The sequence below is a fragment of the Lactuca virosa genome, chromosome 8 (assembly GCF_052849685.1).
Source record: "Lactuca virosa cultivar CGN04683 chromosome 8, Lactuca_virosa_CGN04683_v6, whole genome shotgun sequence".
NCBI classification, from domain to species: domain Eukaryota; kingdom Viridiplantae; phylum Streptophyta; class Magnoliopsida; order Asterales; family Asteraceae; genus Lactuca; species Lactuca virosa.
In genome coordinates, this window is record NC_136433.1 from 237,848,598 (window position 1) to 237,859,994 (window position 11,397).

Sequence of the window (11,397 nt, forward strand, 5' to 3'; positions counted from 1 at the left end):
TATCATAACAAATGAATATAAATGAAACAGAGCAATCCAAACATCATACATTGAGATAACAAACTTACATTATTTACATATTGTATTTGTCCTTCGAATTACACAAAAGAGACATAAGCAGAAAAATCCAAACTACAACTAATATTCTTGCATCTGCGTCCCATGTTACCTGCATACTAGATCCCTGACAATACAAGTCGTTTTGAAAAGCGTCAACTAAAAAGTTGGTGAGTTCATAAGCATTTTTGCATAAAATCATTTACACTTGTTTAGAATCGTTCTCATTGTACTTTCAGAAAATCCGATATTTTCTATGAAATCGTTTGAAGTCTTGCCTTGAAAATCATGGATATATGTGTGTGCATGTCATTACTTTTGTTCATCCTTATAAGGAGTGATTTTGAAAAGTAGTGTAATTTGTAAAAGCGAGCTGTGTACGAGAATAGTTCTTTTGAATAGTAATAGTCAACCGTTTCCAGAAAAATCCCTTATTTTCAAAAAGAGGATATGGTTGAAAATCTTGTTCCTCTTATCGAGTAAAATCGAGTGTGCGTTCTAGTTTATCATTATCGAAATCGTAGAAAATCGTTTTCTCCAGAAAATCCTATATTTTCTGCTATAAAATATTCGTAAGTTCTAGTTCCAACTATGTATATGTGTGGGTTAGTTTGTCGTTTTCAAAATCGTTTACAAACGTTTTCCATAGGGTCCTACGCTTTTTAATTTGTAAAATAGCAGTATTACGATTCTATACTTGTTAGGAGAAAGAATCAACAAGGCAATTATGGACGTTCTACGCGATGAAAAAGGACAGTCAACGCAACAAATGCGGACCATCACTTATCATGTATAGGACGGTCAACACAACGTGCCAAAATTTATTTATGAGGTTTTTCCTTACTTAAATTTCTAGATGACATACCATATTCTAGTGAGTCGTTATAACCATACTAATCTGACGGAGTGCCTGTTTTGGCGTTTCTCAGGCGCCCTAGTTTTGGAAAAGACATTTGTCACCCTAGACTGGCCTGTCTAGCTATAGCGAACATCGAAGGTGCGGGGTGTCAACCTCGTATAGATCTATACACAAATTCCCGCTCCCCCTCCAGGAGACTCTGGCTATAACTCCTTACAGGACTTTCGACGTACACTAATATTTTTGTATTTATGTACTTTTGAGAGTTGTCTGACTAGAATATTAACAACCTTTTGAGAAATCGTTAGAGATCCATTATTTGTTAGATAAATAATGAAATTCGTACTCATTGAATAGAAATATCGTTCTCGTTCCATATCGTTGATTGTGCTCGTTAACTGGGTGCTTGTGTTCGTTCCTTTTCGTTTATTGAAAAATAAGTCATTTTAGTCCAGAGAAAAAGTGTCAAGTTATCATTTGTATAAATTTATAACTGCCGGTTATGACACGCATTTTCTGTTTTATGACATATAGGACATTTCTTATGTTCTTGGAGGTTTTACGACAGCAGTTTATGACATGTAAATATTTCTGTCATAAAGGCTCTATTCGTGTATTTCCTTGGTGAAATTATTTATCAAATATTTATAAATAATCCCTAATGATTTGCAAATAGTCACAAAGTTCCCATTTTCGAAAATTACCAGAAATAGTGTCAACTTATCAAGGTCCCTTTTTATAACTTTTATCTCTAGACATGAAAGCATAGATAAAGGTGTTAAGTTGGACACACCCAATAGTTGGGAGACTCTTTTGTACACAAAGTATCATCTGTTCTTTATGAAGTTGTGAAATCTTACGTTCATGAGAATATTACTAAAATAATAATTTAATAATATTTCACACACACATACAAACATACGTATACATGCAATTATTCAAGTATTTAAGCAAGATTTGACTTGTACTCTCCCCCAAAAACATTAAAACATTGAAAAAGGTGGGGTATGAAGCTCACCTTAAGTTGGTTGAGGAGTTGTTTGGAGTTATGGAGTGAAGTTTCAAGCCTAAACTTTGGCTGAGATGAGGAACTTCCCTGGAAGGGATGTTTTCCTAAAGGTGATTATCACATATTATTATGAATAAAATAATATGGATTCATCTTGAAAATTATAAAATATTTGATGAGTGGGGAACTTACACAGGAAGAATTCGAGAACTTTTCCTTCACCAAGATCCTTGTTCTTGCCTTGGAGATGAGTTTTGAGGGGAAATGGGAAAAGTGAGAGAAAATATGAAGTCTAAACCCCTTTACTGTCGTTGCCTTGAGGAGTATAAGAAAAAAGGAGGGAATCTTTGGTGCATGGGGATCTGGTGGTCCATGCATTGTTATTTGGTGGGTAAAGCATTGAATACTGTGATTTGCATGGGGAAATGGAAGATTACATCAAATCACAAGGTCAAACCTCCTTGTCCTTATCTTGATTTAGGATAGGATCTTCCTAAATCCTAAACTTTTATTTTATGTAAATATGATTTAAATAATTAAATTTGGCATAAAATAGAGGTTTTAGGGGTCTTAGTTAAGAAAAACAAGAGTTTGGTGGGATTCCCGGCCTCAAAATACCCCAAAATGGAGAAAAAGTCTGAAATAGTTCAAAATTCGGAGCCAAGAGGTGAATTCCGGAGTCATAGGGTGATTTCTGAAGCTCTAAATCAAATTTCGGAGGGGAGGGGAGGGTATGCGAGGCTCCGAAGTGGTTGGCAGGGAGGTTCCGGAGGCGCTGGACGAGTTCCGAAGGAAGTTCTCAAGTTCCGAAGTCAGGTGCGAAATTGGCCGGTCCGGACCGAGGTGCGAGATGGACTAGGCAATTCCGAAGTCAGGCTTAAGCGAAGTCATTCCGGAGCTTACTCCTTCCGGAGTCAACCTTCCGGAGCAGCAAGATTGTCCGGATGGGAGGAGAGGAGTCCGGACCAAGAGGGTTCCGGCCAAGAGGGTTCCGGACCAGGAGGGTTCCGGACCAAGAGGGGTCCGGACCAAGAGGGTTCCGGACCAAGAAGGTCCTTTTGGGTTTTCTCCTCCGGTTTTGGGCTGTTTTCGATTGAGGAAGATATATAGAGAGATTTGGGAGAGATTTCACATACTTGGAGAGATTTGGGAGAGATTTTATATACTTGGAGAGATTTCACATACTTAGAAAGATTTGGGAGAGATTTCACATACTTGGAGAGATTTGGGAGAGATTTCACATACTTGGAGAGAATTGGGAGAGATTTCACATACTTGGAGAGATTTGGGAGAGATTTCACATACTTGGAGAGAATTGGGAGAGATTTCACATACTTGGAGAGATTTGGGAGAGATTTCACTAACTTGGAGAGATTTGGGAGAGATTTCACATACTTGGAGAGAATTGGGAGAGATTTCATATACTTAGAGAGATTTCACATACTTGGAGAGATTTGGGAGAGATTTCACATACTTGGAGAGATTTGGGAGAGATTTCACATACTTGGAGAGATTTGCACTCTATCTTTCCATGGTCCATTAGGAACCATAAAGTACACTTTTAATGCGTTAGCACAAGTCTCACAATAGTTATTGCTTACATGAGGGCGGAATTTCCTAGCCAAAATGCTAGTTGTGACATCATGTATGTATAAAAGTATAGTATCCTGGGTAGTTGTGTAATATATAACACTTTGTAATAGTCGGTTTGTATCCAGTCTTCTGTAAACAAGTTATCAATGTAAAATATTTTTTTATGAATATGCAAGTAGCATGTTTTGGAGTAACAATTGTCAAATATGAAAGTATGGGTCTTTCAGCCAAGGCCCAACTCTAATTCCTTAATCCAAAAGCGCAATATACAAGGCCCATAATTGGCCTAATTTTCCAAATTGGTCCCAACTCTCTAGTTGGGCCTCATCCTAAGATCCACTTCCAAAATTGGCCCAAAACACTTCTACTCAGAAAGCCCAATAAGAGTCCAAGTCAGCTGGCCCAAAGGTGGCCCAAATCTGAAGCCCAACTCGCAAAAACCCATCAGAATGCATACGTTGGGCGTACTCCGAAGCTACGCGGGGCGTACAAAACCCTCGTGTTAACTGGAAAACGGGGACGTTGACTGCGTACACGTGGGGTACTGCTCTCTACGCGGGGCATACCCTCGCTGTACTCAAACTCAAATAAGTGCTTAATGACTTAAGCACTTAAGCCCAAATTCTAGATCCATCGACAAAATGTGTCTTAGAACCATAAAGTCTCAAACTTTAAGACTTTAAACATCCAGAAAGTCCTTAATGCAAGGTCTTAATCCATCAAGACCTTTCTACCACTTGCATGTGAAACTTCTAGCCATTGGGACCTTATTTTTATCACTTAGAACCATTCCTAGGGTCTGAAAGGACGGCTTAACACATCCAAAACATAACATGCACAATATTGGGACTTTTTAGGACAAGAAAGGTGTCATAAAGCTATCAAGGCAAGATCTACATCATATAAGCATAAAGGCAGAAGCTTTTTACCTCCTGGAACTTCTAGAGGAGAAGGTAATCTCATATCTTCAAGCTTGCCTCACTTCTCCAACACCTTGATGCAACTTCTTCTTCTTCAACTACTCAAAACACACACTTTTAGCTCATACACTCAAGAAAGAGGTTAGGGTTTGGGGAAAACGGCTCAAGACTATGGAGGCTGAAATGGTAGAGGGTTATGAGCTCATAAGGATACTTATATACCACCCAACCCCTAAATATTAGGGTTTTCCCCTGTCGTGAGTACGACCAGCGTACTAGGGCGCGCCTAGTACGCTCAGCATACCCTTATGTACGCTTAGCGTACTCCTCCTGATCTAAAGTTGCAACTTTAGCCCTTAGGGCATCCCATGGTTCCACCCTTCCATCCCCAAGGACTAAAAATGACAAGAGTAATAATAAAGGGAGGATTTGAAAATACTTGCAAATTTATTCATTTAGACTAGAAGAGTGTGAGTGCACCAAAATTTAGTTATTTGTATGAGTGCACTAAAATTTAGTCATTTAGACTAGAAGAGTGTGGCTAAGAATTTCTCTCCCTAGCCACTTGTTCTTCATGTATCATTTGTGCTCTTTCTATCTATTCAAGTCATTTGGCTCATCATGTTCTTCAGTTTATTACATCGATTATCTTCATGTTTATTCATATTCCGCAATGGCTAATCTTTCAAATGGGATCAACATAGTGTTATTAGATCCTTACATACTTGATACATGTGTATTTATAATCATTTTCATTTTGTCACATATGTGGAGTGTTTTGGCACGTTGTCGCCGAAGGACTCAAAAAATCATCGCGGTTGAGAGAATAAGTTCTTAAATCTTGTGTAATAAGAATTCAATATCTCTATCCCATGGGTCATGATTATTGGCATCATCGTTACATTGACCAACTTTTAATGATGATGGATAGAAACACATGGTCTTCCACATGCAACCATTGATACCAAAGGTCCTGATACCACTTGATTGAATTATGACATGAACAAATGGCCTTGTATAAATAAATAACATGATGAACAAAAAAATTAATTTTTTTTCGTGATTCATCTCAAAACTTTAATCAAAACATAAACTCATAAGACAAGAAAACATTAATTCGATTAGGAGATAAATATTTTATTAAATCAAATCAAAACAAATCATAAGGAATTATTACGTTCATATATTGTCCCTGATGACTAAGCAACATCTAATTCCAGCTGTACTGCCACATGTCCTTGACTAGTTCAACTTTTTTGGTTCAAGTTTTCGTATTATTAGTCTTTCTTTTGTAGGAGTAGTGGCCTTAGTTCTCTGTCATTTATTTCCTATTATTATGCATTTAGTTGAGATAGTGGATAGGTTGTTATTTCCTTTCAATCCTCATTGTTAACTTAAATAGTTTGCTCTGTTCTTTTTTTTTTAAGTATGAAATAAACAATCATTAAGCCACAATCCTTGTCTCTCTTTATTCTTAATTACATGTGATATTATTGCTGAATCTCCACTTAAAGTTAACAAGTGGTATCAGAACATGTCGTTGTAGTTCAGTATGTTGGAGTTTCATGCAATCGGTGGAGTGAAGAAAGTGGGCAACAACAACTACAACATGTGGTCAACATGTATGAGTTTGTATCTCTTAGGCCAGGACCTATGGTATGTTGTTGACGGACCAAACACCGTGGAACCCAGAATCGATACCAACGGGGTTGTTCATAAGTGGAAAGTGAAGATTGGGAAACATTGTTTATCATTAAAACAACAACCGAGGAGGAGCTGCTGGAACCTATTCGAGACCTTAACACAATAAAGGAGGCATGGGATGCTTTAAAAGTATTATTCTCGAAAAAGAATGATACCAAATTGCATATGTTGGAGAACGAATTACTATCTGCGTCCCAAAAGGATCTCACGATTCCTTAATTTTTACATAGAGTGAAAACTCTCTGTAAAGAGATTGGAGAGTTTGACCCGAAAGCAAAAATAGGGGAACCATGCATGAAGAGAATTACAATTCATGGTCTTAAAGCAGAATTCATAAGCTTTGTAGCAGCTATTCAAGGTTGTCCTACCCAACCTTCTCTTCGAGAATTTGAAAATCTGTTAGCAGGCCAAGAAGTACTTGCAAAAAAGATTCCAAACTTGTCTACTGGACCTAGCGGTGTGCCAGTAGACTAAAACCCCAAGCAAGAGGTCGAGGCGTTATACATGGGTAAAGGCAAGAGGCGATCACACTCGAACCATGGTCAGGTATCCAATCATGCATATGAGAAGAATAAGGATCAACGCGAGAAGAAGTCCAAGTAGGCAGATCGAGGAGACAACAAGGATAACAATTGTGAAAGACATCATCGAAGGAGATTTCCAGATAACTGTCATAATTGCGGAAGAAGGGGTCATATGGCAAGGTATTGCAGAAGTCCTAAAGAAGAAAGGAATACGGCGGATGCTGTTCCACAACAGGAAATATGGGAAGGTATTGCCCTCATGGCCCAAGTTGTATATGGAACCTAGTTACTAACAAGCCCATAAGCCCAACATCAGTATGGATAGAAAAAGAACAAAAGTGTTTCCCTAGTTATCTCAGCATAAAAACATTCAAGTTTTTTTGGATGAGTGGATCGTCTATTCAGGGTGTACAAATCACATGACCGATGAACTAAATCCTTAACCAATCCGACTAATCATGAAGGAAGAAAGGTGGTGGTTATTATAGATGACTCACGACACAAGATCACTCATGTGGGTGAGGTCATTCTCCCAGTTGATTCAAATAACCACGAGGTAACTCTCAAGAACGTTTTTCGTGTACCAGGGATGGGAAAAAATCTATTCTCTATTCCTCAGGTGACATCCTCTAGAAAATACGTATTATTTGGGACAGAATCTGTACAAATATTTGATGAATTTGAAACCAAATCAAAGCCAGTACTAAGTGGGTGTCGTCGTGACTCAGTATAAGTGTTGTTAGCTGAAACAACATATGTTGATCGCACCAGAGGGAATCCAAACATGGATATGTGGCATTCAAGTCTTGGTCATGTAAGCTATGACAAGCTTAGCTTGATGATGAACAAGAATCTCGTTGCAGGTCTACAACAATTAAGTGCTCCAAAAGGTGTAGTTTGTTCCGGGTGCCAATTTGGCAAAGCACACCTGTAGAAATTCCACCAGTCAAGTTTCAAAGACAAAGAACCATTAGAACTAGTACATTCTGATGTGTTCGAACCTGTGAAGTGTACATCGATTGGAGGTATGAAGTATCTAATTATTTTTATTGACGATTTTTCAAGGTTTCTTTAGGTTGGATTTATGAAAGAAAAGAGTGAAGCTCTAACCAAGTTTAAGGCCTTTAAGTTGGAGGCTAATAAGTTAACATGAAAATCAGTAAGGGTTCTTCGCTCAGAAAATGGTGGAGAGTACCTCTCCCAGGAATTCACCAACTTTCTGAATGAGTGTAAAATTTGTAGGCAATTAACGTGTGCAAATACCCCCAAACAGAATGGAGTCACGAAAAGAAAGAATAGACACCCGGCAGAAATATATGGCAGCTTGAGGTACTCGAAAAATGTACCTAGATACTTGTGGGTTGAAGCAATACAGACTTCAGCTTTCGTGATTAATCGAATTCCTCAACAAAGCATGGCTTACGTGTCTCCATACGAAAAATTGTTCAAGAATAAGCCTAATGTGAGCTTCCTCCATGTTTTTGGTTGCATATGTTTTGTGTTTGTTCCCAGTAATCAACAACACAAGCTGGAGAAGAAGGCAATTAAATGTGTTTTTGTTGGTTACGATAACGAGAAAAAGGGATGTCGTTGCTATGATCCGGTAACCAGAAGGTGTATGGTGTCTCATGATGTTGTGTTTGATAAAACTTCATCATGGTGGCATGGAGTTAAAGAGACCAACCATAATGTGCTTAAACAGAATGATACAGATAATAAAATAAGAGTTCTGCTACCTGATATGCTATCAACTGAAGTTGAAATTTATAGTACAGGTGATGAAGCAAGTATGGGGGATGGAGTACAAGAGGGAGGAACGATTCAAAACTCTTGGCAATCAGGAGTGTTTACAGGTAATACATGAAATAGTGGATAACTAAGATGCTCCACAAGAGTAAGGAGACCAAATCAGAAGTATGCTCACGTGGCCACATTGGTTGATGATGTGAGAGAGCCAGAATCGGTTGAGGAAGCTAATTTGAAACGATAATGGAGACTTGCCATGAAGGATGAAATCGATGCCTTGAAGAGAAATAAAACATGGGACCTTGTGCCAAAGACATTAGACACCAAAACCATTTCCTGTAAATGGGTGTTTAAATTGAAGTTGAAGACTGATGGGTCTATCGAGAGGTATAAAGCACGACTTGTGGCTCGAGGGTTTAATCAAACAGGCCGGTTTGGATTACGAAGAAACTTTCATCCCAGTCGCTAAACTCACTTTGGTACGTGTTTTGTTAGCTATAGCAGCTCTTAAAGGGTGGTCATTACATTAAATGGATGTGAATAGCGCATTCATGTATGTAACTTTGGACTATGTAATATACATGGACCAACCTTTGGGCTTTGAAAGTTCAAGTCATCCTGATTATGTTTGTAAATTGAATAAAACAATATATGGTTTAAAGCAGTTTCCTAGGTCGTGGTTCGGGAAATTATCTGAATTTTAGTGCATAATGGTTTTGTAAGCTGCAATTCAGATGCAAGCCTGTTTGTGAAAAGTTGTAGTTCAAAAGTGGTTGTGGTGCTCGTTTATGTAGACGATCTTATAATTACAAGAGACTATGAGGAGGTTATAGTACAACTCAAGTTGAATCTATGCACAAGGTTTCGTATGAAAGACCTTGGGTTACTGAAGTGTTTTCTTGGGTTAGAGTTGAAGTATAAAGAGGATGGAGAACTTGTGCTTCATCAAGAAAGGTACACCATAGAGCTCCTTGAAAATTTTGGAATGATAGACTCAAAGCCAGCTGTAACGCCAATGGATCCAAATGTTAAACTCCCTCAGTTTGAAGGAAGAGAACTAGAAGATGCATCAATGTATAGAAAGGTTGTGGGTAGCTTAATCTACCTGACTCTAACACGTCCTGACTTAGCCTTTTCTGTTGGAGTACTCATTAGGTTTATGAAAAAACCTAGAAAGCCTCACTTGCATGCTATGAGGAGAGTGTTGTGTTATGTGAAGGCTACCATCGGGCTTGGAATATCGTTTAAGACGGACACTATCCTCAAGCTTGAAGGATTCTATGATGCAGATTATGGTGGAGATCCAACCTCGCGTCGACCATCCACCGGGTATGTTTTTATGCTTGGTAAAGGGGTTGTTTCATGCAGCAAGTTACAGCCAACAATGTCCTTGTCAAGCACTGAAGTCGAATACAGGTCAGCATCTATGGCTGCATAAGAGTGCACTTGGCTGAAGCAGATGTTGTCTGATCTGAAACTAGAAGTTAAAGACAAAGTAATACTTCATTGTGATAATATGTCTTCCATACAAATCGCCAATAATCCTACATTTCATGCTCGTTCTAAACACATTGAGATCCAATACCATTATGTTCGTGAGAAAGTACTGTTGGGGGAAATTGATTTGGTGTGTTTAAATACCAAGAAGCAAGTAGCTGATATGTTTACGAAGGGGTTGTCTAAGCCATGTTTAAGAGAGTTTAGCTCAAAATTGGGGATGAAGAAACATGATGTTGAGAGGGAGTTTGATGACCAAGCAACATCTAATTCCAACTGTACTGCCACATGTCCTTGACTGGTTCAACTTTTTTGGTTCAAGTTTACGTATTATTAGTATTTCTTTTGTAGGAGTAGTGGCCTTAGTGCTCTGTCATTTATTTCCTATTATTATGCATTTAGTTGAGATAGTGGATAGGTTGTTATTTCCTTTTCGTCCTCATTGTTTAGCTTAAATAGTCTGCTCTGTTCTTGTTTTTTAAGTGTGAAATAAACAATCATTAAGCAACAATCCTTGTCTCTCTTTATTCTTAGTAAGGTGTGATATTCTTGCTGAATCTCCACTTAAAGTTAACAGTCCCTATATATAAAGAAATCCTAACCAAAATTAGTAAAAAACCTCTAAATTACAAAGCATGAAAAACATTCTATATGGAATATGTGGTGATGGATTGTATAAAAATGTGGTAGTGTGGTTATCTGGTGGTACACTGGAAATAGTGATCCACCATTGATGTGTTTCGTGGGGCATTGTTGGTATGTCGAACTCGTTCCAAACAGCTTGGCTCCATGCATCATATTAATTGTTAAAAATAGTTATTTTCCTTGTATTTTATGTTTATAAAAGGATGAGATTTATGTATGTTAGAACACTAATAAGATGTTATTTGTTTATAACTTTTTATAATATTTTTACCAATTTTATGTTATGGATCTTATCTTAATTAATTCCCATGGCCACATCAAATAGAAAAAATCAACGTCTTTATGTTGCTAACAAAGATTCACTTCACAAAAAATCAACGTCTTTATGTTTTTCTATTTTGGAAATATAATTTCTCAACTTATTTTCAATATATCATGTATATCTCTCACAAATAGAAAATATGGGATTTATATTGTAAACTTAACATTTTATTCTAGCTACTCGGTTTAGTGATCGATGATTTTATTGGATTTGGATGATTGTTGTCCTTTCATTCTATCGAGATGTGTTGTATGTCGGTGAGTGGGTGTGCATTGATGTTATTTACTTAATTTGATTGGTTAAATAAAGGTTCAAATTATAACTTATTGTAAAGTTAAAGGGCAATATTGGCATCGAATGAATGCTTAAGGGAACAAAATGAAATTGTAAAGTTGAAATGGTTCGGAAGCAGTCAATAGAGTGAAAATATTTAAGACATTTCCAATATTGGACATATCAATCATGAGAAACACTTGGCATTTAGCAGACAGAGATCTACTGATATAGGGGCAAAAATGTGA